Source organism: Mobula birostris, chromosome 20 (genome assembly GCF_030028105.1).
Source record: "Mobula birostris isolate sMobBir1 chromosome 20, sMobBir1.hap1, whole genome shotgun sequence".
Classification (NCBI taxonomy): domain Eukaryota; kingdom Metazoa; phylum Chordata; class Chondrichthyes; order Myliobatiformes; family Myliobatidae; genus Mobula; species Mobula birostris.
Genome location: NC_092389.1, coordinates 43,349,404 through 43,359,243, shown reverse-complemented (window position 1 = coordinate 43,359,243; position 9,840 = coordinate 43,349,404). Strand labels below are relative to the sequence as shown.

The 9,840-nt window shown below is 43.1% G+C and overlaps 1 long non-coding RNA gene across 1 annotated transcript in view; it reads right to left on the bottom strand.

The window, feature by feature from the left end:
* Nucleotides 1-309: 309 nt before the first annotated feature.
* The window catches only part of LOC140185546 (uncharacterized), a 51,239-nt gene continuing 41,708 nt past the window's right edge, over nucleotides 310-9,840 (bottom strand). Inside the window, exons 4-5 of the long non-coding RNA XR_011882648.1 lie at nucleotides 4,265-4,381; nucleotides 310-428 (exon numbers count right to left, since the gene is read on the bottom strand). This is a non-coding gene — a long non-coding RNA (uncharacterized lncRNA). The remainder of the gene's footprint in view (nucleotides 429-4,264; nucleotides 4,382-9,840) is intronic.

Below are 9,840 nucleotides of genomic sequence, written 5' to 3'. Positions count from 1 at the left end.
TTAACCTAGCTAAGAGTGAATTTGGCCATGCCACTGTGACCTATCTTGGTTATGTTGTAGATCAAGGCAGGTTGGCTCCTGTTCAGGCAAAAGTTCAGGCAATTTCTGAGGTTCCCATTCCAACCGGGAAAAGGGCTCTTAGAAGATTTCTGGGAATGGCTGGATATTATCACAAGTTCTGTAAGAACTTTGCTGATATTGTTCTCCCAATGACTAACCTCTTGAAGAAGGGTGAAAAGTTTGTTTGGACAGAACCTTGTCAGGAGGCATTTGATAAATTGAAAGCTATCTTATGTCACCAACCTGTGCTCAGGGTAGCTGATGTTGCCAAGCCATCCTCCATAGCTGTGGGTGCCAGTGATGAAGCTGCAAGGGCAGTGTTACTACAAAGGGATGATTACGATGATGTTGACCATCCTGTGGCTTACCTTTCAAAGAAATTCAATGAGCATCAAAGAAATTATACCACCATAGAGAAGGAATTATTATCACTTATTTTGGCTTTGCAGTATTTTGATGTGTACGTTTGCACAGCTCAGAAACCATTTGTGGTTTATACAGATCATAATCCATTGGTGTTCTTGAGTAAGCTGAAGAACAAAAATAGAAGGTTGCTGAATTGGAGTTTGATTTTACAAGAGTATGATCTCATGATAACTCATATTAAAGATGTTAAACTTGCAATGTAATTTTAATAATAGAGTGGAATTTAGTATTTGTATATGCTCCTAAAATATGCTGTATTAGTTCATAGTGTGCTGAATGATAACCGTATATGTATTGTTCCACATATTGTAGATTGTAGTTAAATTTTGCTCTTACAGATCAAAATTTTCTCTTCTTGGGGGAAGGTGTTACATATCCACAGTTTCATTTTCCTGGGAGTCCATAGCTTCGTTTACTGTGGGCATCATGTGTCCCCAAATTCATTTTACTGAAGGTTTACAGTTTCATCTCTGTGAGCATTACCTTATGACGTATGCCGACAGTATAAAAGAAATGTGGACAGTGCTGAGAAGGAGTCGAAGGAGTCGAAGGACAGAAAGAGAGAGTGCAGACTTTGAGCTATCCGGGAACAGCTCACGATCGAGAAGAGTAAGGTCTAATGCTTACCCAAACCCAAAGGATTGGGTTAATCAGTGGCACACTGTGCATTGTGGAAATGTGTCTGTCCTTCATACGATCCATGGGTGTGGATTTCATGACAGTCACTTTGTGAAATCGCTCTTCATGGACTTCGGAACAGTATTCCTCAGCTGGGATCTGCGGTAACCATTCCTTTGTTGGCTAGCCGTGGAATCTTTGGAATTCGTTGTGATCACCTCTTCGCTGCACTGTGAATCCACAAGTCTCTCCTCTCACCTATTTCGTGAAGTACTGGGACTCTCTGAACTACCACTTTAAGACTGTGCTTGAGTAGGATTTATTAAGGACGGGTTCTAAGTTTGACTGTTTGGGAGCTATAGACACATAACACTGTTAACTTCTGTTTAAGAAAGTAGTTTATTTAATTTTCTATATTTTTGAGTAGATGTAAATAAATATAATGGTTTTAATATTAAAACCCAACTCAATTTGTAATCTCTTGCTGCTGGTTCTTTTCGAAATTGTGACAATGTTTATCAGTCATGTGCTTTAGGTGCCATAGATTACAATACTTTACTGACTTGCTGAGATTTCCCACACAAAATGTTAGAGGAACTCAGCAGGCCAGGCAACGTTATGTTGCAGCATTTAGTGTGTGTTGCTTAAATTAAAAAAATTCAAACAGTGAATTGAATTTGAATTGTTTCTTTTGCCATTGAGTAGATAGGAACTCAAGACTTTTAGAGTATTCAAAGGTAAACAGAAAATGTCAGTTAAACCTCAACTGGGTAAATAGGTTTTGAGCAGTCAACTGAGTCTGCATCCCTCATAGCAGATCCTCTTGTGTTTCGGTATTGAATTCCACAGTTTAGAATCAGAATCAGGTTTAATATCACCAACATATGCTGTGAGATATAGAACTGGTTGACACTTAAATTTCCCACCTTATACCAGGGAAATGGAAGTTCAAACCACTCCTTGGGACATATCAATGCTGGCTGCTGCAGTCAGAGAGAAGATCATAGCTAAACTGGCGACTGTCAATCAACAAACTAGGCTCCCTAGACCTAGTGATAAAATTCCATCGGACAGCATGCTAGAAGCTGCCAATGAAACATTACTCACAATTGCAAACTCCAACATAACTGAGACCAATAACCTGACATATGTATTGGCAGCAGCAGTCCAAGGAATACTTGTGCATGAATCACAAAAGGTTTGTTTGCAGGTGCAGCAGGCTATCAAGAAGGCAAATGGAATGTTGGCCTTCATTGCTAGAGGGATTGAATTGAAGAGCAGGGAGGTTATGCTGCAACTGTACAGTGTACTGATGAGGCTGTATCTGGAGTACTGTGTGCAGTTCTGGTCTCCTTATCTGAGGAAGGATATACTGGCAAAGTGCAGAGAAGGTTCACCAGGTTGATTCCAGATGATGAGGGGGTTAGACTATAAGGAGAGGTTGAGTGGCCTGGGACTGTACTCACTGGAATTCAGAGGAATGAGAGGAGATTTTATTGAATCACACAAAATTATGAAAGGAATAGATAAGATAGAGGCAGGAAAGTTGTTTCCACTAGTAGGTGAGACTAGAAGTAGGGGACAAAGCCTCAAGATTCAGAGGAGTAGATTTAGGACGGAGATGAGGAGAAACTGCTTTTCCCAGAGAGTGGTGAATCTGTGGAATTCTCTGTCCAATGAAGCAGCGAAGGCTACCTCAGTAAATATATTTAAGGCAAAGTTGGATAGATTTTTGTATAGTAGGGTAATTAAGGGATATGGGGAAAAGGCAGGTAGGTGGAGATGAGTTCATGGCCAGATTAGCCATGACATTGAATGGTGGAGCAGGCTCGATGCGCCAGATAGCCTACTCCTGCTCCTATTTCTTATGTTTTATGTTCTTATGTTCTCCTAATCTGTACAAGTCCTTCTGCAGATTCCCTGCTTCCTCAATACTTCCCCAGCTATCTCTGTATCACCTGCAAACTTGGTTAGAAATTCATCAATTCTATCATTCAAATCATTATCATATGATGTGAAAAGTAGCAGACCCAACACCGAACCCTGTGGAACACCACTCGTTACTGCACCCCACCAGAAAAGGCCCCATTTATAACCACTCTTTACCTTCTACCTGTTAGCCAATCTTCTATTCATCCTGGTCCCTTTCCTATAATACCATGAGGTCTTGTTAAGAAGCCTCATGTGCAGCACCTTGACAAATGTCTTCTGAAAATCCAAATAAACAACATTCACTGACTCTCCTTTATCCATTCTGCCTGTTATTTCCTCAAAGAATTCCAACAAATTTGTCAGGCAAAATTTTCCCTTTCTGAAGCCATGCTGAATTCACCCGTTTTTATTATGTGCTTCCAAGAACCCCAAATCCACATTCTTAATAATGGACTGCAACAGCTCCCCAACCACTGAAGTGGGGCTTACTAGCCGATAATTTCCTTCTTTTGCCCTTCCTTTCTTAAAAAGTTGTGTGACATCTGGGACTATTTCTGACTAGTAATTCTTGAACAAACACTACTGTTGCCTCTACTGTTACTTTTTCAGAATGCTGGGGTGTAATCCACCTGGTCTGATAGACTTATCCACCTTCAGATCTTTCAGCTTCCTCAGCATCCTCTCTAGTGACAGCACTCAGCTCCACCCTGACTCTCTGGAATTTCCGCCATGAACTTCATCAGTCTTCACTTCCACAGATGGAACATAATTATGCCGTCCATCCAACATTTCCTTGTTTACTTATTTAGAGATACAGCATGGAACAGGCCCTTCGGGCCCATTGGTCTATGCTGCCCAGCAACCCATCGATTTACCCCTAGCCTAATCATGGCCACTTACAATGGCCAATTAACCTACTAACCGGTGTGCCTTTGGACTGTGGGAAGAAAATACAGCACTCAGAGGAAACCCAAACACACATGGGAAGGATGTACAAATTTGCTTACAGAGGACTCCAGGATTGAACTCCAAACTCTTAACAACCCAAGCTGTAATAGTGGTGCGCTAACTGCTACACTATTGTGACATCCCATTCTAGTAGAATAGAATAGTGTTCTCCATTACTATTTCTCCGACATAATTTTCCATCAGTCCAATGTCCACTCTTGCCTCTTTTACTCATTAAAAATCTGAAAAAAAAACTCTTTTATAATATTGGCTTGCTCACCTTCATAGTTCATCTTCTCCCCTTATTGCTTTTTGTGTTGCCGTCTGTTGGGTTCCAGAATTTTCCCACTAGGTTTTGCAATATTGTATGCAATATTTTCTTTTTCTTGTATGGTACCTTCAGAGATTCAAAGTACATTTATTATCAAAGTATGCATGCAATATACAACTCCAAGATTTGTCTTCCTGCAGACAGCCATGAAACAAAGAAACCCATGCATCCAACCCAAAGGATCAACCCCACCTCCACGTGCAAAAATCGTGCAAATGGAAACCAAAAAAAACAGAGAAAAACTCCGAATGTAAAACATAAAATCAAAAGAATCCAGGCATACCCAGTTCAGCTCAGTGTTCGTTATCTGGAGGTTGCCCTCAAAACCATCCAAAATAGCAACAAAAAATGGAGTGACCAGAAAACAGAAGCACATCATAACGTGAACTATAGAGTCCAATCTGAAAATGGCATCAATTAAACCTTGCCCAAGACCCAGGACTCTGGCACCATCCTCTGACAGCATCGAGTGAGAGAGAGACCATTCGAATGCAGGGAACCTTTGAGCAGTGAACGAGAGAGAGAGAGACCATCACACACAGAACCTTCTAAATCTCATTGTGATCAGTACCACACATCCTGGCTACTATTCCAAGGCCTGTATGTACCGCAAATCCAATCAGGGCCTTTTGCCCTTTTAATTTCTCAACTCTATCCACAAAGATTTTACATCTACTGATCCTATGTCACTTCTTTCCAAGGATTAGACTTCATTTTTTACCAGCATGTCCACCCCCATCCTCTGCCCATCTGCTTGTCTTTTCAACAGGCTGTGTATAATTGGATACACATGAGAGATTCTGCAGATGCTGGAAATTCAGAGCAACGCACGCAAAGTGCTGGAGGAACTCAGCAGGTCAGGCATTTTGGAGGGGAATAAGCAGTCGACATTTTGAGCTGAGACCCTTCTTCAGAAAAGAAGCTCCAGTAAAAAGGACGTGGGAAAGGCGCCAGAATAAAAAGGAGGGGGGAGGGGAAGGAGGATAGCTAGAAGGTGATAGGTGAAATCAAGTGGGTGGGAAAGGTAAAGGACTGGAATCTGATAGGAGAGGACAGTGGACCACAGGAGAAAGGGAAGAAGGAGGGAATCCAAGAGGAGGTGATTGTCATGGTCTGGTCCGTGAAGTCCGCATTCTGGTTCATGGTCCGGTCCGTGGACTCAGGACTCCAGGTCTTCCAGCTGACCCTTGTTTGAGTTAATCATAGGCACCTGATTCCCATCTTTGGGCTTGCAATCTAAGTAACCTTGGGGTTAAGTGTGGGCGGCTGGTCTGTCTTGTCAGTCCCCCTTGGAGCAACCTGCTGATGGAAGGCTAGTGAAACCATTTGTGATCTCTAGGCCTGGTTGGAGGACCACTGTTTCATGGATCCTAGTTGCCACTTGTAGGAGTAGTCTTTGTGATATGGATTTGGCTGTTTCCCGGGCCAGCTGAGTGGCTGCCAGCCACTCTGAGCTAGGTTGGGATCCAGCTGTTTCCGTAGCCAGCTGAGGTTGCTGGCTGAACTGAGACTTGGAGCTACCCCGGAGCAGAGATGGAACTGTCTGTTGTTCTTTGGTGTTTTGTCTCTTCTTGTCCTCGCCTCTGTGGGGTAAGCCAGGCTGTTTTGCTGTTGCCCTGCGGGGGATCCTGTCTTGTCTTGTCCTTGCCTCCGTGGGGTAAGTCAGGCTGTTTTGCCGTTGCCCTGTGGGGGGTCCTGTCTTATCTTGTCTTGTCTTTGCCTCTGTTGGGTAAGTCTGGCCATTCTGCCATTACCTGATGGAGAGACCTGTCCCACCTTGGTGTGGAGATGAAGTTGAGTCCCGGCTTGTCTTAGGAGAAGTCCCGGCTCTATGTTTATGTTCTGTCCTGTCTCATGTTAGTGTTGTGTTAAAGATGAGTCCTGGCTGGCCGAAGGATAAGTCCTGGCTCTATGTTGATGTTCAGTTCCCAGTCTGTCTCTGAGCTCTAAGAACCCCATTCTCGAAGATCCAGCAGCCAAGCTCCAAGAATCCAGGCCCTGACGATCCTGCGCCCCAGCCTCAAGACCCAAGAACCCCAGCCTCGTCCTTGCCCAGTTCTGGGGTCCGAGCCAGAGACAAGTCCAAGGTTCTGGGTCCTTGTCCTGTCTCTGGCTCGGAGTCCAAGCCCAGGCTCCTTGCTCTCTTGTCCAGTCCTGTTCCAGGTTCCCAGTTTTCGTGTCCATGTTCTAGCCCTCACCCTGTATCCTAGTCCTGACCCTAGTACTTCAGTGTCTGTGTCTTGCATTTGGGTCCGTTCCCAGCACCCCTTTGTGACAGTGATAGGCAGGTGAGAAGGGGTAAGAGGCTAGAGTGGGGAATAGAAGAGGAAAGGGGGAAAGAGAATTTTTTTTACCAGAAGGAGAAATTGTTATTCAAGAGTCATTTATTATCAAAGAATGTATAAATTATACAATCTTGCGAGTTGCTTGTTCACAGGTAGCCACGAAGCAACAAACCTGAAAGAACCCAACTAAAAAAAAAGAGTAAAATAAAAATAAAAGAATAACCCTCAATGTGCTGGAGAAAAAAATGCAAATTATGCAAACAATTCAAGTGAACAACAGCATTACAAACCAAAAGTGAATCCTCAGATCCAAACCCCGAAACAGACTAGAGTAGGCCCAAAGCCTCACTTATGAGTTCTTTGTATTAGCGGGCACTGAACACAGCAGCTGAGGCAGTCTTCATAGCCTCCGTGCCACGGAGATGACCTTCACAAAGAACGAGCAAAATCTGCTTTCGCCTCCGATCCCTTCTATTCATTCTATCAGGTTCGAGGCTACCAGGCAGAATATGAGGTGTTGCTCCTCTACACTGAGGATGGCCTCATGTTAACACAACAGGAGGCTATGGAACTACAGTTTGGAATGGGAATTGAAATTAAAATGTTTGGCCACTGGGGAATTCCACTTATAGCGAATAGAGTGGAGGTGCTCAACAAAGAGGTCCTCCAATTTACATGGGGTCTCACCAACGTAGAGGAGGGCACATCGGAAGCACCAGACACGATAGCTGACCTCAACTGATTTGCAGGTGAAGTGTTGCCTCATTTGGAAGGGATGTGAACTAGTTTAATTAGTGTTTAGCTTCCAGCTGTGATACTTCAGCCACGACTGTGATACCCACATGTCATAGCTACCAATCTCTAACTGTACCTTTCATATACTGCCTGTGTTCAAATATTACACCTTCAGTCCTGTATTCAGCATCCTTCTTTTCAAATGTGTGACCACATTGCCTGAAGTTCTTTTCCAGTCCAAATGACATCCCACTGTCTCTGCTGTACACCCTTGTCAGGTGGATTTCATTTCTGGCATACATTTGATGTCATCCATGTACAGGAGGTGGCTGATGGTCACTCCACTCTTGAACCTGTACCCATATCCACTCTTTGAGATGGTCTGGCTGAGGGGGTTCCAGCCTATCCAGAACAACAGTAAGGATAGTGCATCACCCTGGTATATTCCACATCTGATGGTCACTTGTGTTATTGGTTTTGAGTTATCTTCTACCATTGTCCTCCAATGGTCCATTGGGTTCTTGATGAAGGTCCTTAGTGTCTGGTTAACCTTGTAAAGAGACAGGTAGTCCAAGATCCATGTGTGGGGCATTGAGAATGGGCAAAGGAGTGGTAAATTAAGGAGGTGTATGGTCCTGAACTTTGGTAAAAGGAATAAAGGCATAGTCTAGTTTCTAAACAGGGAGCAGATTCAGAAGTCAAATAAATCAATCTGTGGAATTCATCATCTTCTGAATCTGGAGGAAAATCACTGGTGAAATTTAAAGTAGAGGCCGATAGTTTCCTGATTAGTAAGGGTATCAAAGATTATGAGGAAAAAACAGGAGAATGGCGTTGAGAGGGGACCAGCCACGATCAAATGGTGGAGCTGATTCAGTTGGCTAAATGGCCCAATTCTTCACCATGGCCATGTTGTAATTCTTCCACACAAAGGCACAAGACACTGCAGTATCTCTGAACGAGGTTGAAAACGTCATTGGTGCAGTTTTTCAACACGAAACGTCAACACACAGAATTTGTTTCAAGTCTAGAACACACTGAGAACTTCCAGTTGGCCACTCTTCTGGCTGCTGAGCCCAGCAGGTGGGCATAGACAACTGTTTTGAGCAGGAGCTGTAAGCTGGTCACATGGCTGGTCGGTGTAATCGGATCCGTTATAAATTCTGAGCAAGAAGTGGCTAATTAATAGTGGAGTATTGTCTTCAGTTCTGGTTGCCTCATTCTAGGAAGGATGTAGAAGCTTTAGAGAGAGCGCAGAGGAGATTTACCAGGATGCTGCCTGGACTAGAGACCATATCTTATGAAGACACATGAGTGAGCTTGCGTTTTTCTCCTTGGAGCAAAGGGGAATAAGAGGTGACTTGATTGAGGCATACAAGATGATAAGAGGCACAGACTGAGTGGATAGCCAGAAACCTTTTTAGGCAGAAACAGTAAATACCATAGGGCATAATTTAAGGTGATTGAAAGAAAGGGTGATGCTTGAGGTAAGGTTTTTTACACAGAGAGTGGTGAGTTCGCAGAACGTTTTGACATGATTTGTAGTAGAGGCAGATAGGGTCATTCAAGAAATTTTTAGATAGGCATATGGATGATAGAAAAATGGAGGGCAATGTAGGAGGAAAAGGTTATATTGATCTTAGGGTAGGTTAAAGCGTCAACACGACATTGTGGGCTGAATGGTCTGTACTGTGCTGTAATGTTCTATGTTCTATGTTCCATACTCAAATCGTTCTTGATGAGTTTCATTAATTTCTAGTATGGTTCTTTCATATATATATATATGAAAGCACCACGTGACAATAATAAACCAAATTATCAATTGAATTTGAATTTAGTTTCTTACACATTAACTATGTAACACAGATGCAGGCCATTCAGTCCAACCAGCCAATGCTATCCTTCCTGTCCTGTCCGGCAGTATTTCATCATGGGGGCTGCTGTTAGGGAACGCATCTGCTCAGGAACACCTGCTTCTGAAAGACAGTTTCTATGGTTACTAAATTCTTCCCATGAAAGGCTCCCTGAAGATATTCTACTCTAGTTATAGCATTTCCACACAGCATCAGCCAGGCGAAAATATTTTCAGACTGTTTGCTGAATCATTCTCCCTCACTGGAAGGACTATTCTCAGTCTGCAATCGCTGAGCAGATGGCTTCCTGTCCTCCGACCAAAGTGGCCAGAATTAACGTGTGCCTCTTCACCCACAGGTTTCAACTTCAAGTGTAAATTGGTGCTCTGTAATGCTGAGTGCAGGAAGAAAGATGCGTACGTTGCACACTTTATATTTCCCCATGACTTTAATCGCATTATCAGTTTCAACTGTGGGATTTAACGATAAAACCGTGGAAATGTGATAGAGGGAGAAACACAAACAAATCAAAAACAAACAAACATAAATGCTGCAAATCTGAATAAAAGACAAAAAGCCAGAGACACAAGAACATATAAAACAAAGAACATTACAGCACAATACAGGCCCTTCAGCCCATCAAGTTGTGACA